The sequence below is a fragment of the Sardina pilchardus genome, chromosome 19, assembly GCF_963854185.1.
Source record: "Sardina pilchardus chromosome 19, fSarPil1.1, whole genome shotgun sequence".
NCBI lineage: Eukaryota > Metazoa > Chordata > Actinopteri > Clupeiformes > Clupeidae > Sardina > Sardina pilchardus.
The window spans coordinates 23,516,541-23,535,673 of NC_085012.1; the positions used below are offsets into that span (position 1 = coordinate 23,516,541).

General features: G+C 47.7%; 1 protein-coding gene across 5 annotated transcripts in view; it reads left to right on the forward strand.

Annotated features, from left to right (window-relative positions):
• The window catches only part of ncoa2 (nuclear receptor coactivator 2), a 102,553-nt gene that overhangs the window by 15,998 nt on the left and 67,422 nt on the right, over positions 1 to 19,133 (forward strand). For all 5 annotated transcript variants that reach the window (XM_062521988.1, XM_062521987.1, XM_062521990.1 and 2 more), the window contains exon 2: positions 8,361 to 8,441. The gene's annotated coding sequence lies outside the window, so the exon portion shown is untranslated. The remainder of the gene's footprint in view (positions 1 to 8,360; positions 8,442 to 19,133) is intronic.

Genomic DNA, 19,133 nt, shown 5'->3' on the forward strand with positions numbered 1-19,133 from the left:
AGGGGAAAACACTAGCAGCACCTGCTCTCCTACACAAGGAGGCAAAGACACACACACACACACACACACACAGACACACACACACACACACACAGGAAGAGGGAGGGAGAAAGAGTCGGATTACCGTGACTCTCGGCAGTATGGCTTTAGACGATCCCGCTCACGTCCAATCAGAGTGGGCCAGAGTGAATTTGACGGACTACATGAGAGCTGTCAGGAGCGGAGAGCAGTGCGGTGCACCCCTGAGGGGGGGGAGGCCCTGTTGTGCTCCAGCTGTGCGCACTGCTCCGCTCTCCCAGGCAGCGTTTTAGTCCTGTCATATCACACAGGGTGGGGTGGGGTGGGGTGGGTAGAGGAGGGGGGGGGCTGCCGCCCGGTTCCTTGGTACGCCGTATTGCGCTTTCACATCCTCATCTTGTGCCCTTTTGGCCTGTTGTTTGTTTCAGATGTTGGATCTTTGTGGTGTTTCGTGTTTTTTTTGACGTGAACTTGCAAGGAGTTTTGAGCACCTGGTGCTCACTTGAGAGGGGAATTTTGCGCAGCATAGGTTATGTTCAGATGGTCAGGGATGCAAGATTGAAATAAGTGTATTTTTATGGCACATGAAGGCATATCGTCAAAACTGAAAGTGTACCGTCACACTAATACGCTGAGAAACTGTGGTCAATAATTGTGAATTCAAGTTGCATTTTTGAAAATTCTTCCTAGATTGCAAACAAGGTATTTTCTTTTTTCTCTTGCACCTCTGTTGGACTTTTAGACACCTCAACCATATGTAGGTCCCTTCCAGCCATCTCGTTTTTCTAACGACGCCTACTTTTGACAACATTTTTCTCCGCTAATCAGGATCTGAGGCTGGTGAAGGGCTGAGGCTGTGGCCATTTAGTCGGCTTAGGCTGAGCAATGCAGCGTTGAACTTGTGACCTGTGGGTGTCTGCTGCATGCGTGCAGATGGTGGGATAATGACCACAGGTGCGGTGAAAGTTGACCCTTCCACAGTGACTCACTTGACTTGTGCAGTGTTTTTATATTGACTGACTTGCGGCATCACAAAACAATTTAGTAGAAATCTCCAACAATGCTAATTTGACCCTTTAAAAAAAGCCTCCCTCCTTTAAAGTATCTGACTTGATTTGCCAATTAATGGCATAATAGGCTACCACTAGAGGGGCGCTTGTGAGGGCAGATCCTTATCAAGGACCAATGCAATGTTTTTGCAATGTTAATGAAAACGAGGGAGCATTTGTGCCTTCCTGTTATTTGGAGCCACTCCAGAATTGAATTAGTTCTTCTTTGGCTCATGCTTTCACCCGTCTCACAAATGTCACGGCTGATGGTTTTTCTCTAATCCTGCGAACAACAAAAAGGCTTCAAACTGCATCAAAAACATAACCGTCTTGTTGGAGTTTTCTAGGTTTCTGAAATTGGTGTGAATCACCATTGTGTGTTAAATGCATACAGTAGGTGTGATTTGAAGTCTTTAAGGTAAAGGCTTCATGAGGAAAGTGATTTTCATGACCTGAGGGGGCCTGTGCCTCAGTGCAAGGTACAGCGTGTACTCTCTGCTCTGCTGAGGCAGCCTCCGATTGACTCTGCTCAAGATTTCCCCCGTTCTAGTGAGTGATGGCTGTTCGATATACCGTATATCATCTATGATAATATCTTAATTGTAGTTTTAATGATGTGCGAGCTGACATGTAGCTTTTCTTAAACTATGACTGGTCTGCGAGAAGGAAATCGCCATCTCTGTACGCAGGGCATGTTGCTGCAAATTAATTTGCTAGGTGCTTCTACATCATGGAACTGTCAACTGACGAGAAAGGAAAACAAGTTTAGCGATCAGCACATGTCAGGAGTTTAGCAAACACAGGAGCTTTACGCAGGGGTGTAGTGACCATAAGCTGCGAGGAGACATGGATACAGGCACACACACGTACTGTACACGGACAGCTACAGACATGAAGAGCGCATAGTTATTTTCTCTATCTAGAGTCTGCTTCAAGTCCGCATTTATAACATGAAAGATGTCCCAAAATGGCCATCAACAATGACCAAATGACACTTGTTGGAAGATCAAAGCCCAAATCCTATCCTAAGTGGGTTATTGCAGTTAACCTATAGCTCCCATTTAGCTGTAGGCTAGTTACAGGCTGACTGGTTTAACCCACTTCTAGTAAATTATGCTAAGCTGTGCAAAATATCGTCTTATTATCAATATTGGAGAAATACCAGAAATGTGACGCACATTTTATTGACAGGCCAATTCTTTCACACAAACTTAACTCACAGACCAGGTACGCTGGTGCAAACCAACACATAACCATGGAAAGCACTGTGGAAATCTCTTTTTTAAATTGTGTTTCCTAAGGCATTGAACTCGGCTGTGATGTTTCTTGCTGCATTGATCTCTGCTTACATGACCAATACACATGGATTGGTTTTTAAAAAGAGATGTGTCAGAGAATTTCCTATGTGATTTCTATGGTGATGCGTTTGTTTGCACCTCCAAAAACCATGGCGTGGTACCTGGCGGTAGCTGCTTACCCATAGGTTACCGCTCAATTACGCCCACAAATGCCTGTATGTCTGTGTGAAAGAATAGCATGTTACTCCAAGCCTTGTTGCATTTATGATCTGATTCAGCTCAATGAAAAGAGTCGTGTCTTGACACCTGGCTTTTGATTGTTTTTTTTTCCAGCTTCTTAATAGCGTGGGCCAGACAGGGTCAGCAGTTGTTCTCCAAGTAATGGGGGTTAAATACAGGTCTAACCTTGATCTCAACCTAGTTTGTCGACCCACATTGTGTGACCCAGGTTGATCTTTTTCTCGACAGCCCTTGGCCTGTGATTTAGAGGGGAGATGGAGAGGGAGTATTCATGTCAGCTTGTTATGACCCCCCCCCCCCCCCCCCCCAACAATTGGGTGACTTTGTGGTAGTCATTAGTGCCTGTTTTCTCTGAAGCTTCTCTAGGTAGAAATGTAAGCCCTGTTGTGTTATGCAGGCACATTTGACTCTCGGATCCTTTTGTTAGTGGACCACTTGTGGGGGGGAAAGGCCCTTCTCCAGCTCAAGCCTTCTCCACCTCCAACCACCGGCGGTTTTGCCTGTGAATGGGTCACGTGTTCCTGGGAATGTTGGCAATTGTTCTGTCGAATGAGTGTGAGATAGCTGAGATTTTACTCTTGGAGTCATTTTTGCTTGAATGAGCTTCACGTGGGAAAATAGTTGGACAGATTGGCTGGTTGGGCAGGTGACCAAGGTCAGAGAGCCGCCACACTCGACCGACCAATCAGTGGAGATCAGCGAAGGCGATGGCGGTGGGCATGTGACCCGGCGGCAGAAAAGGGGGAGAAAAAATGTGAAGGAATTCCCTTGGAAGAGAAGTGAAAAGACTTGAGACAGGCTTGAGAAGAAACTGCTGAATATTCTCGGGTAGATGTAGATTCGTGACACCACCCACTCATCACGGAGCAGCTGTCATCCACAGGTTCCCAAACTTTTCAAGGCAGTTCCGAGAACAAAACACTGAAGACCTGCAATCATTTGAATAACAACAATACAGATGCCGTTTAGCTGTTGCATAGCATTTCTTTTTCTTCTTAAAAAACAACAACATTTGAACACAAACATTTTCAGCTAAATTTCATCATTCAGTTACTACATATTTTACCAGACTTTCTTGTTATGCTTCATGATTTTTTTTTCAATGAACTAAAACATTACAGGTCATGAACTTTGGCAAGTCAGTGGGCCCAGAATACCTCTGTTTTGATGTGCTGAAATACTGTAGTATTCAAGCAACTTGCCCTGTTTCTAAGTTACCATGAAAAGCATTTGGCTGCCGATGTGCCCCTATACTTGGACCCTATGTTGAAATAACAGTTTTCACAAGTGCAGTGTTGAGTGATCTTGACATCCGTGGCTGAGGAGACTGAGGTTTCTCTCCCTTTCATGGAATCGTCTGAACGGAGTGAAAGATGGGTACAGGGGTTTCTCTGTGCGCGACTACATATCTCTCTCAAGAGTATATGCATCATGCATCAGTGCTCTTGAAATTCTAGAATTTGGCCCTACTGGGCTCTGTAGTTTTATTAAAAGCTTTGGGTCAGTGCCTTTTTTAAGTGTAAGATCGAAACTGTGGCATGGTCATCAAAACTCCCCTGCCCAAACTCTCTTAACCCATACACTTGATTCTGTCTTCGGTTGTACCATGATTGCCTGAGTGAATACATGCCTGGAAACGTTGCGAGCTCTGCACTCTTGTCACACAGCATGATGTCATTTCTCTGAAGTCGTCCTTGCATGGCCTCGCTATAGAATCGCTGCTTTTCGGGTTTTCGACAGTTAGATTCTGTGTAAGGGGCTTTTGTAATTTGCAGCAGCTGCTCGAGAATAGACACTCTGCAAGGGAATTCGATATCTAATGATGCCTTCAGCTTTCCTTAATGATTGCAAGAATGGTTCAGTGTTTTTTTCCAGGCCTAATTCCGGGATCACGGAGATGATTTAAAACCTTTTTTCCCCTGTCTAATTGCTTGCCGAACGTAATTAAAAAGGCGTACTTCATGTTTCTATCTAATAAGCTGGAGATGGTTCCCCGGGGAGCAAGAGGACCCTGCAGACGTGTAGAACACTATTAGATTCTTTACCAACCTTTAGATGATTGTCATTCCTACACCCCCACCCCCCCCTCCAACACATACACACACACACACACACACACACACACACACACTCACACACACTCACACACTTTTTAATGCCGGACTTGATCCCATTCTCTGCTTCATGAGCTCTCTCTTTCTCTCTCTCTCTCTCTCTCTATATATATATGTCTATCTATCTCTCTATCTCTCTTTCTCTCTCTCTCTGTCTATCTATCTCTCTATCTATCTATCTACTTCTCTCTCTCTCTGTCTATCTATCTATCTATCTACTTCTCTCTCTCCCTCTGCCTCACATTGTATGCATTGCATCAGCACACTTAAAACTGTCACATTGCTTGTTGCCCCACACACTTCATTGAAAGGGGGGGGCTTGCTAGTGGATCTTTCACCACAAGATGAGACTCAGCTGTGTGTCACTGCCTCCCCAGCCTCCCCCATTCACCACACCGCACCGCACCACACCACAGCACCCACCCCAGCAGCAGATGTTTCGCAGGCCAGGGTGAGGAGACTCTCTCTGGGCTGCTGTCTGCTCTTGTGTGCTATTGCGCGGTGGCTTCACGAACGTGACGCCTGAGGAAGAGTGGTCATGGGAAGGGTTTTAAAATAGAGGCGATCGAGTGTGGAGATGTCACCGGCACGTGAGTTGAACATGTCATGGTGCATTTTCAGAAAGGAAGGAAGTTGAGCTGCATTTCGTTTACTCGCGCGCACACACACACACACACACACACACACACACACACACACACACACACACACACACACACACACACACACTCTCACTTACACACACTCTCTCACTCGCACACACTCACTCTCAAGGCTGGGTGGGGCTCCCCCCACCGGTGCTGTCCCAAACAACTCACCTCGCCTCTGCCTGTGTGGGATACCCTTGAGATTAGGGCTTGGTACACACACACACACACACACACACACACACACACACACACACACACACACACACACACACACACACACACACACACACTAGCGAACTGCTAACCATTCTCTAGGGTGTCCTCACTTTTTACCTCTCATAAGTTGGCAGTAGTTTTATAATAGACTGTGTATACACTAGAGTGCTCTCTTCTAATGAGTTTTGGACTTTGTGTATGAGAGAGTGAATGAGCGAGAGAGGGAGACCGTACATGTGAGTGAGTGTGAATGAGGGAGAGAGAGAGAAAGTGTGTGTGCGTGTGTGTGTATGTGTGTGTGTGTGTGTGTGTGTGTGTGTTCCTCTCTTATCATCAGACTTCTGTCCAGGGTAGAGACGACCACTTAAGGAAATAATCCATCGGGGTCATTCCTCTGTGCATTCCCGTTTCGTCTGCCAACTCTCTGGCTGCCCTCGTTGATGTCGTCAGTTGCCCCCCCCCCCCTCCCACCTCTCTTCTTCCGTGACGCCAGCAACCATTTCAACTTAGCGTTCTTCACAGCATCAGTGTTAAGTAGCACCTGACGCCTTGACTGACTACTGGTTACTCTCTCTCGCACCGCCACATCAGAGTGACCACACATCAGTGACCACACATCAGAGGCTGCTTATAAAGAGGTCACAGGTCTGACCAAAGATTGCCTTGTGAGGTCAGAGATGTGGGCTAAGAAGCATACGCATCTCTCTATGTTTGGAGCCTCGGTTATTTGTGTTGTGAAATAGGGTATTTCTGAAAGTGTTTTGAATTGTTCAACTCACTTCCTAATATTGCTAGTCGCTGTGGCTAATAATAACTGAACGCTTAGCAGTGCGCTGCATTCTGAAGCGTGAAAGATGGGATTTTCTCATTCTTGCCTTTACGGTAAGTGACGAGCTGTCACTGACTGGACTAGCTGTCCCACGTTATCTCCCCCGGCTGTCCCCTGACAGGTTTCTGATCAGTGGCAGGGCCGCTATGGCCTGTGTTGTGTCTTAGCCTGCAGGCCCCTAATGACTGACCTGGGAGCGCTCAGGCTCTTTCTGTTTGGCCCCAACCCTGCTGCTGTTGTGGTACACCGAGGGCAGGCTGATGGAACACAGCCCTGTCGCGTGTGTGTGTGTGTGTGTGTCAGTCAGAGAGAAAGTCTAAAACTGAACAGGTCAGCCTAAATTGCGCCCCTCAGTTGACCTCCCCTCTCCATCTCAGTTTCTCTCTCTCTCTTGCGGTCTCAAATGCACTTTTCTATTTCTATCAGTCACCCTCTTTGTTTTCTTTGTGTCCCCCCCCCCGACACACACACACACACACACACACACACACACACACACACACACACCCCACTCGGCCTGCGTTGACCTCATCTCTGAGCGTCTGGTTATCTGCCTCAACCCGATGCCAAACATCCAGTGGCAGTCAGCTGACGTCAGAGAATGTATGGAGTTCTCCGAGGTGCTTGTTGATCTTAGCCTGCCTTCACCTCAGAGAGAGAGAGAGAGAGAGAGTCGAGAGAGAGAGAGAGAGAGTCGAGAGAGAGAGAGAAAGAGAGAGAGAGAGTGAAAGAGAAAGAGAGAAAGAAGACGATAACATGGTGGTGGTGGTGGTGGTGGTGGTGGTGGTGGTGGTGGTGGGGTTAGAAAGAGAAACTGTGCCATTGGTAGAATGAACCTAGATGGTGTTATTTGGAATTCTAGAATGTCTCACTGGAATGCAGCGCAGTGACCTTTCAGTCCTGGTAAGCCGAGGTGTGTTTTCCATTCGGTCGTTCGGCCGGTTGACATTGCACTCACACAGCTGCTCAGCAACAAATGATTCCACTTCCTAGATTACTGGAATCTGACTGAACTCATCCGACGGCATATAGAGAAACGGTCACTCGAGGTCAGTAGGGGGGTTATCATGACCTTGCCTGAGCCATCGTGATAGCCTAATGTCTCTGAGGGAATGTTTGTTCGGGAGCTTAACGTGACTGACCAGACCTGTCCCAGTGTGAAGCTGGACGAAGCGGACGAGTTGTTGTGTGTTGGACCGGCCACGCCTCCTGCAGCTCGCCATTCAGTCCGCTCACTGTGTGAAAGTTTCCCATCGAGCACCCCACCCCCGGACAACCGGCCACGTGACCGGAGTCGGAATGCTGTGACATGCTTGTTTTTGTATAGAGTGTGTGTGTGTGTGTGTGTGTGTCTGTCAGAGAGGGAGGACGGTGGGAGTTGCCTGGTCACATGTTTTGATGTGTTGATCATTGATGATATGGTTCCATGGGGTTTGTTTACCCATCACCTGATTGGTTGTTCAGCAAGTCCACGACATTCCTAAAGAACTGAGATCCCTTTAGGTCACTGATGTATGGTCTTTGCATTTGGAGCTAGTTTGGATAGCTTGTTTGATAGTACACACCATCAAGAATACTTGATGCTGTTTGATAATGCGGTATATTAGTTTGTATGATGTTTGTGGTCAATGGTGATACTGGTAGAATTTAAGTGTGTTTGTTGGGGATACTTGTACTTAAGTGTGCTAATCTCAGTCGTGTGTGTGTGTGTGTGTGTGTGTGTGTGTGTGTGTGTGTGTCAGTGTCCTTACAGAGTTGAATCTGGAGGTGTGTTTGCTAAGTTTACCTGTACTGTGTTCTACTAATCTCACCTGTCTCCCTCTGTGTGTGTGTGTGTCCGTTCGTCCGTTCGTGCCGAGTTGAATCTGGAGGTGCGTTCTCTAGGTATTACCTGCACCGCGTTAGACTAATCTCACCTGCCTCCCTCTGTGTTTGTGTCCTTACAGAGATGTGGGTGATGCCAAGAAGTTTCCAGTGGTTCCCCTCGCGCAGAGATGCCCTGAGGTTGTATTTGGACTGATGCCGAGGTGAGTGGCCGCCCACACCCACACACTCCGGGAGCACAGCACTCCGGGAGACCCACACCGCCATTAAGATGCCACGCTAATTGTTTTCTTTTTTTTTTTTCTTCTTCTTCTTTCACGGATCCATTGCTAATGCAGTGTTGATGTGATGTGGCCTCCTGATACGGTGCTCTTGGTGATGTAACAGGGCCCACAGTATTATCCTCTACATCGGTCAGGGTCAGCCTTGTTTTTTTTCTCTCTTTTTTCCCCTGTTTTTTTTTTAATGTACTCAGAAAAGCATGTGCTCTGCTCCGCTCGGGTGTGTAGCCTCCATCAGGCCTCTTTCACACGGGGCTGCTCCGCGCCTGCTCAACATCTCCATTTTCATCGATTTCCATTAAAGGCGCGAGGCTGCACCTGAGATGTGTGGCTCACACGGGCGGCATGAATAACCTGTAAAAACACCACACACACACACACACACACACACACACACACACACACACACACACACTCACACACGGCATGAATAACCTGTAAATGTGGCCGGGAAATGATAATCGACAGGTAACATGGTAGACACACACGCACACACACAGAGCATGAATAACCTGTAAACGTGGCCGGGAAATTATAATCGACAGGTAGCATGGTAGACGCACACACACAGCAGACAGTGTGAAGCAGCCTGCATCCTGCATCTCAGGACCGATAATAGAACTCCCATTCAAATCAGTGTGTGCACATATAAGTGTGAAGACATACTGACAGGAGTTGTTGTTGTTGTTGTTGTTGTCTTGTTTTTTTGCCCATTTGATTTCAATCCAGCTTCTTCATTATCGCTGACTAGGCATTTAAGGGGCAGGATGCACTGAGATTGTTCAGATTACACTGTTCCTCAATGTCCATGCTTTGGTAGAGTAGTGTGACACCCGTTACGGGTTATTGTAGGTTGTTGAAGGGTGGGAGAAGTTCTACTGACCATTCTAGATTCAGAACTAGAATGAATGGTTCTTTTTTTATTGTATAATCTGAAGAGAACATTGCAGGAAAGCATTACTAATCCAACATTTCCCGGATATAGTTCAAGCTGAGCCTTTCAGTGAGTTCCGTTCGTTGGTTAGAAGCTTCAGCTAGCAGACTGCCCATGGAAAAAAAAGCAAAAAAGGGCTCTAATATGATGGTGTTAAAACCCACTCGTGGGTTAATTGGTTGATTTTTGCAAATGACTCCAAATTGTAGTGGTGGTGGAGATGGAAAAAGCAGCGCAGTGCAGGCTGACCCCTGCGAGTCTAAAGTGTCACTAATGTGCTTCGTGTGGGTGGCAGTTGCATCATTTCCTGTTGGCATTTGACTACGCTGTGATAAGAGGAACCATTTTTTCCCCTTTTCTGCGACTTTTATTTATTTATTTATTTATTTTTTACTTTTTAAAAACCCGGCGTTTATCCGAGCGTGTTTTGTTTGACAGTGTTACGAAACACGGACGAGCTAAAGTTACCGTTCCGCGGTGACCTTTTAACGCGCTTTGAATGGCAACAAAGTTAATATGTTTTCAGCCTGACAAAAGGCAGAGGCTATGGGTGAGAACAAAGGCTGTGGGTTCAGGACTTTTGTGTGTGTGTGTGTGTGTGTGTGTGTGTGCGCACCACCTGCTACACACACACACACACACACACACACACACACAGACAGACACACACCCCATGTGACCGAGCGCAGGCTATTCTCTCAGTCAGGAGGACGCCTCTCCTCTCCCCGGCGCGGACCTCCACAGTGGCGGCGGCGTTCTGTTAGAAGCCCAAGAGGAGCGCTTCCCTCTCTCCGCTGTGCTGCCGCCCGATTGGTGGGCCGCCTGCTCGGGGGGGCGGGGCAGAGGAGGAGTCTCCGAGCCAATAGGGGCCGGGCTGAGGGCTGAAGGCTGTGGGCTGTGGGGGAGGTAGGGGGTGGGGATGGGATTTGCATTGGTGGTTTGTCAGCTGTCATTAGGAGCAGATGAGGGGGAGGATAAGCTGCTGTGAGTGAGCGCAGGGCCTCCTCAAACGGCTCCTCCTTATGAGACGCTGTGTTCTTCATACAGGGGACGCAACCGCACACACACAGACACACACACACACACACACTCACACAGCCTTATGGACTGGGCTTCTGTGTGTGTGTGTGTGTGTGTGTGTGTGTGTGTATTTGTTTGTTTATCTCTCTCTCTCTCTCTCTTCCCCTCTCACCCCCTGCCCTCCTCTATCTTCCTCTGCCTCTCTACATTTTACCCTTTTCTCCCATTTCTTAATCTTTTTATTTGTAAATATACTCACCCTGTTTGTCACATTCTATTTTGTCTCCATTCTCTCTCTCTCTCTCTCGCTCATTTCTCTCGCTCTCACTCTCACTCTTGTTTCTCTCTCTCTCTTTCTCTGTCTCTTGTTTCTCTCACTCTGTCTCTCCCATCTAAGACAGGACAGTACAGTCCATCACACACTGACCCATGTTATTTGCTGGTCCCTCACTGTGCCATTAGTGAAAAGTGCATGGTGTGTAGTTGCTCACTGTGACACTGTGTGTGTGTGTGTGTTTGTGTGAGAGAGAGGTTGGCACTCTGTAACTCACCTTATGTCTGAGGAGTAGATGAGAAAGCTTTTCACATAGAGGCCACACACACACACACACACACACACTAGAAGAGCTTTGGTGTACAGCACCTCTCTGGTCTTTTCGAACTGAACTCATTTGTTCTTCCGTTGGGCAGGAAAAGCCTTAATGACGAGTCAGTTGCCACACACACCCCCACACACACAGAGAAAGGAGAACTGAGTAGATGTGAACTTAACCTGGCCTGCGCACCTGTTACACACTGCCCCTTCACCTCCACCATTCTCACACTCCACTCAGTCAGAAGCTCACAACTTGCCTGAAAGAGGTGTGTGTGTGTGTGTGTGTGCGTGTGTATGTGTTGGAGAAAGTGAGACACTCTGCCATTCCCTGTCATTTGCCAACCTTTTGTACGCCAGTAAAACCTCTGCTCAGTAAGGAGAAGCATAGTATAACTGTATAACGTGTGCGTGTGCGTGTGCGTGTGCGTGTGCGTGTGCGTGTGCGTGTGCGTGTGCGTGTGTGTGTGTGTGTGTGTGTGTGTGTGTGTGTGTGTGTGTGTGTGTGTGTGTGTGTGTGTGTGTGTGTGTGTGTGTGTGTGTGTGTGTGTGTGTGTGTGTGTGTGCGCGCGCGTGTGTGCGCGTGTGTGCGCGCTGCCATGCTGTTGGGTTTTCCAGCTACTTTGAGCTGTAATTTGACCTGAGTCTAAGGAAAAAACGCATGTCAATGACCCTTTTCCTACTGACATACATTTGGCCTGTTGGTTCACGCTCATGTAACATACACCTTACATACAGTTAAAGTGAAGGAGAGGCAGTACAAATCAGGCACTGAACAGATCTGGAATGTAATCCAAGCCTTACTGTAAGTCTCCTCCAATGTTTCTGTATGCTTACCGCTGCTAGCACAAATGTACTGTATGGTTACAAAAGTACATATTCATTTAGTATGAATAAAATAAAAGTCTTCATGCTATAAGGCTAAGATGTACATACAGTAGATTATCTTCACTACATTTCAATAGTAAGACTAGGACGAATGGGTCAATTTGGAAGCAATCTTAAAACACTAGTGTGTTGTAATCCCATAAGGGATGCTAAGGCACTCAGAGTTCAGAAGGTAGTGCAAGTCTATTATAAAATCACATATGAATATATATTAATAGTCCATTCTCTCCTAAGAGTCTCATGTCTCCTTCTCAACCCAGGGGGGGTGAAGGAGGAAGGGGAGGGCGGTTCTTCAGAGATCCATTGATTAGCTCCCCCCCCCCACCCCCCCTCCATATGTGGGTCTAATGTAACGCAGTATGTATTGATAAGGGCCGTCCACTCCTCCCAGCCCCATTACTTTTCTCTGGGAGAAGCTGCCCTATTTATTTATCCGCCGCTCCGTGAGCTCCGCGAGATAAATCACTCGTGCATAGTGCCACGGAAAGGCATTGAGAGAAGGAGTATGAGGAAAATCTATATTTATTTCTACCACCCCTCCTACCATATTCATCCTTCTCTTCCGGGGTGGGGTGGATAGAAGAGGAAAAGGGGGGGGAGGGGGGCAATCTGTTTGAAGTTGCCCCCCTGCACGTCTGCCTCTGCCGCTTCCTCCCTTAATGCGTTTATTATGCGGTCCCTCCCCACGTCCTGTCCGAGGGGCCGTCGGCGTAAAAGATTCATGAATGTGATCAGCTTTCCGTAAATGGAGGCTCCATATTTCTTCTGGGTTTTTTTCTCCCTCCTCCTGTTGCCATCCGAGGCAGCCTCTTTATAGCCATTATCCCTCTGTAATTGTAGTGGAAAGAGGAGAGGAGGGGACCAGTGGTGAGAGAGGGAGACGAGCGTTGGGGCGGAGGAGAGATGAAGATGAAGGGAACTCCTCCTCCTCTTCCTCCTCCTCCTCATTCTCCTCCTCCCTCCTCTCACCAGATAAGGGTCTTTTCCACCTGACAGACATACTGAGGTCTAGAAGCAAACTGCAAAACCCTGGCTTTTATTTTTGTTTAAAAAAACAAAAGTGAGCAATCAGTCCATATCAGCCATAGACTGTATATGTAGAACTGTGAGCAGATGAAACTGAGGGCCTGGGAGATATCTATTGATCTACTGTCCCCCCCGCCGGCCTCAACTCTTCAAATGAAGTGAAGTTGAAGGTTAGTTTGCTAAAGTGTGTCTGCGCTCTGGGACGACCTTTGACCCGACCAAAGATTTCAACAGGGCTGTCGTATCAGCACAGCACCCTGGGCCCACCTTCTTAGATTTCTGAGACTCGTTGGTGGCTAACTTGAGCAGGTGAAAGTGACCGAGAGAGAGAGAGAGAGCGCTTGGAAATGGAGGAAGGGTGGAGAGGAAAACTTTCCCTTCCTCTTTCTTACTCCTGTCTGTCACCAGCACACCGCCACCTTGGTTTTTTACTCTTGTTTTTTGTTTTTCTCGCCATTTGATCTCTCTCTCTCTCTCTCTCTCTCTCTCTCTCTCTCTCTCTCTCTCTCTCTCGCTCTTTCTCTCTCTCTCCAAATACGAAATTCAAAAGTGCTTGATGACAAGGTACAGTATATATGTCACATAAGTGCTATAATCTGAAAGCAGTCATTAGAGGAGGAACACACACACACTCACACTCACACACTTTCACTGGTGTTCGTACTACTCCCACTGGTCTTGTCTCCACTACTCCCTCTTTCATCTCCTCCACCTCCTCTCCTCCTCCTGTGTCTCTCACTTATCTCCCCTTCTCTCTCTGTCTCTCCCTCCTCCCTCTCTCCCTCTCTCTCTCCCTCTCTCTTTCTCTCTCTCTCTCTCATGCCTCCTGTGATTGCTCTCATTTTCTTTCGTTTCCTGTTCTCTTATGCTCTACCAGCTCAGTGGCTCTGGGGGGTCTCTTCCAATAGCGGAGAACACACACACACACACACACACACACACACACATTCCTAGTACAAGACTTCAGCTCCTCTTCCCACTCGTACTGTGAAATGACACACACACACACACACACACACACACACACACACACACACTCCCTCTCCAAGATGCTTGGTGCGTTGCACTGTTATTGCACAGCTCTATCAGAGGACACCTCCTGGTGCCCCCTCTTAGACTGATTGGACGGTCACCTTCCCTCCCAGCGCAGTGGTTGCCCAACAAAGCTCCTGCTCTCTCTAACAAGGACTCCGCTGCACTCGGGAGTCATGAGCATCCTCATTTTAATAAGCGGCGAGGCTGTAAAATGCTTCATTCTTATCGCGCACTAGTATCTCACTCCTCTTACTCACGATGCACAACTGAATTAGCTGAATTCAATAAGCTTTGTAGACACGGCCTTTTAAAGGGAAACCGTACGGCCAAATCATACAACTTAGGTGCACGTTGATGCATTGAAAATACAGAAACAGGGTATCAGATGTGCACACACACACACACACACACACACACACACACTCTCACACACACACTCTCTGATTTGCTCTCCTCCTTGCTGTAAGAGCCAGCTAATGAAGGCACATCTGGCGCGTTGGCGTGTCCAGGAGGAGGGCGGCTGTAGCCGTAGCGGTGGGCTTTGGCAGTGCTGGACGGAGCTGGACGCTTTGGTAATGGCTTTGTGGGGTTGGTTAATAACGGTCGATGATGGCAGCGCTGCGCTGCGCCTGATGTGTGTCTTGGCCCGCGATGCCACTCTTCCCACCCAAAGAGGAAATTTAATATGCTCTAACATGAGTGAAGATCCTGGCGTGTGTGCGTGTGTGTGCGTGTGTGCGTGTGTGCGTGTGTGTGTGCGTGTGTGCGTGTGTGCGTGTGTGCGTGTGTGCGTGTGTGCGTGTGTGCGTGTGTGCGTGTGTTAGCGTGTGTGTGTGTGTGCGTGTGTGTGTGTGTGTGTGTGTGACCCAAGTGCAGTGTTTGTAAAAGAAGGAAAGAGGTAGGGCAGAGGGTGTATAAATGTGCAAGTGTGTCTGTGTGGACTTTTTGTACAAAAGATAGAGGCACAAGAGGGAGGATAAGTGGAGAAAGAGAGAGATAGAGAAACATATTTAAAGGCATAGAAAGAGGAAGGGGGGGGGGGGAGTACAGTACATACACTGTATGGACAAAAGTATAGGGGTACCAAATTCATATGTTTCATTTAGACTCATTGCCACATATGTATAAAGTCAAGCACCTAGTCATGCAGTCTGCATTCACAAATATCTGTGAAAGAATGGGTCGGTCCGAAACGCTCCGTCAAATTCGAGAGCGGTACTGTCATATGAAACACAGCAAGGTCCGCGAAAGCATAGTTGGGTGTGTTTGGCGCGGAACATCTTGACTGACCCACGCGGTGCCCTGACCGCAGCCCGATGGAACATCTTTAGGGTGAACTAACAGACATTGGCCGGGTTTCCCAGAATCGTTAAGAAGCTCTTAAGTGCTAAGAACTTCTTAGGAGCGTTCTTAGAACATTCTTACAACGCTCCTAAGAAGTTCTTAGAACTTAAGAGCTTCTTAACGATTCTGGGAAACCGGGCCATTGTAAGGCCTTCTCAGTGTCTAACCTCACACCTCTAGATGAATGGGCAAATAATCTTCCAGATTGCCTTCCCAAAGAAGTGGAAGCTGCTACAGCCCCGAGATGCTTATAGATTTAGAAAGGGATGTCCTAAAAGATTCTCAGTGTTACGGCTAGAGGTCCCAATATTTTTGTCCACATAGTGTAAATTGTGTGTGTGTGTGTTTCCATTGATATTGGTTTGGTGAAGGTCCGAGGGCTGGATGTGCGTGTCCCTGGTGAGGTGTAGTGCACCAGGTCTAAGAGCAGGTCCACGGCCGGTTAAGTGAAGGCAGCTCTGTGGCCTCTAATCCCGCTGCCCTGTCCCGTGTGCTGCGGGAGCGTTGTTGTGCACTGCGTTGCGTTGCAGCGCTCGGCTCAAATGAAAGGCATTCTCTCTCTCTCTCTCTCTCTCTCTCTCTCTCTCTCTCTCTCTCTCTCTCTCTCTCTCTCTCTCTCTCTCGCGCGCTCTCTCTCTCTCACTCTCTCTCTCGCTCTCTATCCACGAGGCTACCTTCCAGAGTGTTCCGTCAAAGGCCGGCTACCCTCCTAGAAAAGCCCCCTCTAATGGCGGTGCCTGCACAGGACACAGGGCTGGCTGTGTCATAAACACTGGGTGTGTCTGTAGTCGTAATCCCCCAACACACACACACACACACACACACGTTCATGCACACACACACACACACACACACACACGGCTCATAGCTCAGAAGATTAAAAGTTATGGCTCAAGCAAAGGTTGCTGCAACCTGCTGAGAGTGTGCTGTGCTGCTCGTATGCCAGGCTCTAGCAGCAAGAGGGATGGCCCGTGCTATGCATGTCACTCAAACTGTCCCTACCCCACAGTCATGTCTCACTTAAGAGTTTCACTGCTGTGGATGGGCAGGGGGATCACCTCTCTTCCCCAACTGCTCATTTGTGGCATTGGTGACTCATGACCTGTTTATAATCAAATATGCTTATGATGTGTAGTCAAATTATCTTGTGTTGGTTCGTTATCAGGCTTCTTTGAGGATACTTTTACAAGAAGAGTGAAGAGTATGTGTAACACATGGCTGTGTTTATATGGCCGTTGTGCATCTATTCAGAGTCAGAGATGGAACATTCTAGTTTCTCATTCTTTGGTCAACACACTCTCCAAACTAGAGGACGATTGGCCTGGGTGATATTTGGCATGTTCTTTACGTCTGATTTGATCCCCTGTGGTGAGAACCGACCTTTGTCAAATGACCGGTGCTCGCCGGCCTCAGCTCATGGCGTGGGTTTGGTGGCGTCGACCCACAGAGCTGTGCCCCGTCATTTAGGAAAGGGAGTGAGTCAGGGGCGGCCACACACATGAAGCCACTAATGAGCTGTTGCGATCTGTTATGAGCTAGTGTTCCCGCTCTCACGCCGCCTGGAATGATCTGACAGCCGAGCCTGGATTGAGTGCTAGTGTAGGAGTGTGTGTGGTTGTGGGTGTGTAGTTTCGTTTTTGAAACTCCCTCCTGACTCCCTCTGAAATGAAAGAAGACTGTCACCCAAAATGTTTTTCGCTCAGATTGGTGTGTGTGTGTGTGTGTGTGTGTGTGTGTGTGTGTGTGTGTGTGTGTGTGTGTGTGTGTGTGTGTGTGTGTGTGTGTGTGTGTGTGTGTGTGTGTGTGTGTGTGTGTGTGTGTGTGTGTGATTGCGGCAGCATGTTGTCATCAGCCGTTCCTCACCAGTGTCACATATTAACTCTGTGAATCACCGAACGTCATGGCCAAAAGTTTCAGCCTTCATTTCCCACCAGAGAACAACACTATGACGAGCGTCTTTATTTACTGTTATCACTGCTGTCTCACTGACCAGGCCTGTTAGCACACTAGCACCTCTCTCGCATTCTCTCCCTCTTTTTATGTCTCTGTCTCTCTCTTTCTTTCTCTCTCTCTCTCTCTCTCTCTCTTTCTTTCTTTCTTTCTTTCTTTCTTTCTTTCTGTCTCTCTTTCTCTCAAATTCAAATTCATAGGATTTTATTGGCGTGACTATAAGTGTACAATATTACTAACGCTAGCCAAACAAAACTATCCAGGCAATACTAATATCTCAAATGGAAGTCATTTTAGAATGATACAATTATATAGATTTCCCCATGTTAAAAACAAAGTAAACATTGCTGTAGAAAATAAATGAATGAAATAAACAGATATGAATGAAGAACACACGCTCTCTTTCTCCCTGGCTTTCTAGCTCTCTCTCGCTCTCGCTCACATACATACACACACACACACACACACACTTTCTCTGTCTCTCGCTCTCTCTCTCTCGCCCTCTCGCTCTCTCTCACACACACACACACACATACATACCCTCTCCCTCTTGGTCTCTCTGTCTCCCTCTGTGTTTGGCAGTGGGATGTCTCCTTTCCTCGAGAGACAGAAAGACCTGCATTCATGTGTCTGTATGTATGTGTCTGTGGTTGGTTTCTGTGTGTGTAGTTGGTTAGCTTTGTTTGTGTGTTTGTGTGTGTATGTGTGTGTGTATGTGTGTGTTTGTGTGTGTGTGTGGTCACATGTTTGTGCGTTTGCGTCTCCGCTGCACAGCTGTCTAAAAGCGGGGCCGTCAGCGAGGAAGTCCAGTCAGAGTGAAAGCAGAAATCGCTGCCCTCGAGGACTGTCCACTGCCGACGCCGCGTTAGCAGCCCCGCAGGAGAAAAAGCCCTCCTAAACGGCTCACACCGGTCGAGCGTCGTTCCAAAGGTGTTCACCTAAAATTGGCCTCACACGTCGCCGAGGCGGAACGAAAATAAGCGCGGTTCTGGAAAAGCCATCGATGGAGAACGCCGGAGGGACGCAAGTGTGGCGGAGACGTCCAGAGATTGCATCGCATAGTTGTCGGAGCCCAGTTCACGGACGGCCAACGAGGCGACGCAAAGTGCTTCTCGAAGTGTTTTAACAGCAGCTTTATCTCCGCGAAACGCTGTCGTTAAATTGCGCCTGAATCCAGTTGCTGGAATTTTCTAAATGTATTTACAGATTAAAGTTCCTGGTGTTTAATAAATCAAATGAGACTAATGAACGCAGATGATGATGATGATGATAATTATTATTATTATTATTATTATTATATTGCAGGGTGATCAAAGACAGCCTGAACATAGGCATCTGGTTAGTTTGCTACAACTGAGTCATTCTCTGTAACTTTGTTTTATTTTGAAGATCTCTTTTGAGGGTTTTGGGTTTTTAGTTCCGCGTTCTGTTGTCGTTTCGCCCCTGAACACGCATGATGAGCGCTCACTCTGAGGTTTCTCACAGCCCTGCCATGACACGGCCTGGGCTGCTCCTGTAATCTGACCACGGTGAGAAGACACCCGGGGCCTCCCCGTTGTGACAGGTCTCCGGTGAACTCGACACACACACACACACACACACACACACACACACACACACACACACACACACACACGCACTACCACACAATCCCGCTCCCAGCCTCCTCTGTCCATGGAGTCATTGGCTGCATTAATCAGGTCATCGCCATGGATTGGCCAGTCCGAGATGTCAATCAATCGACACAGTGTGATGAAATTATGACCTAGTTGACCCCTGCGCCGACCTCTTTTGAGTGATGTGGAATTGATCCACCGTGAGGTAA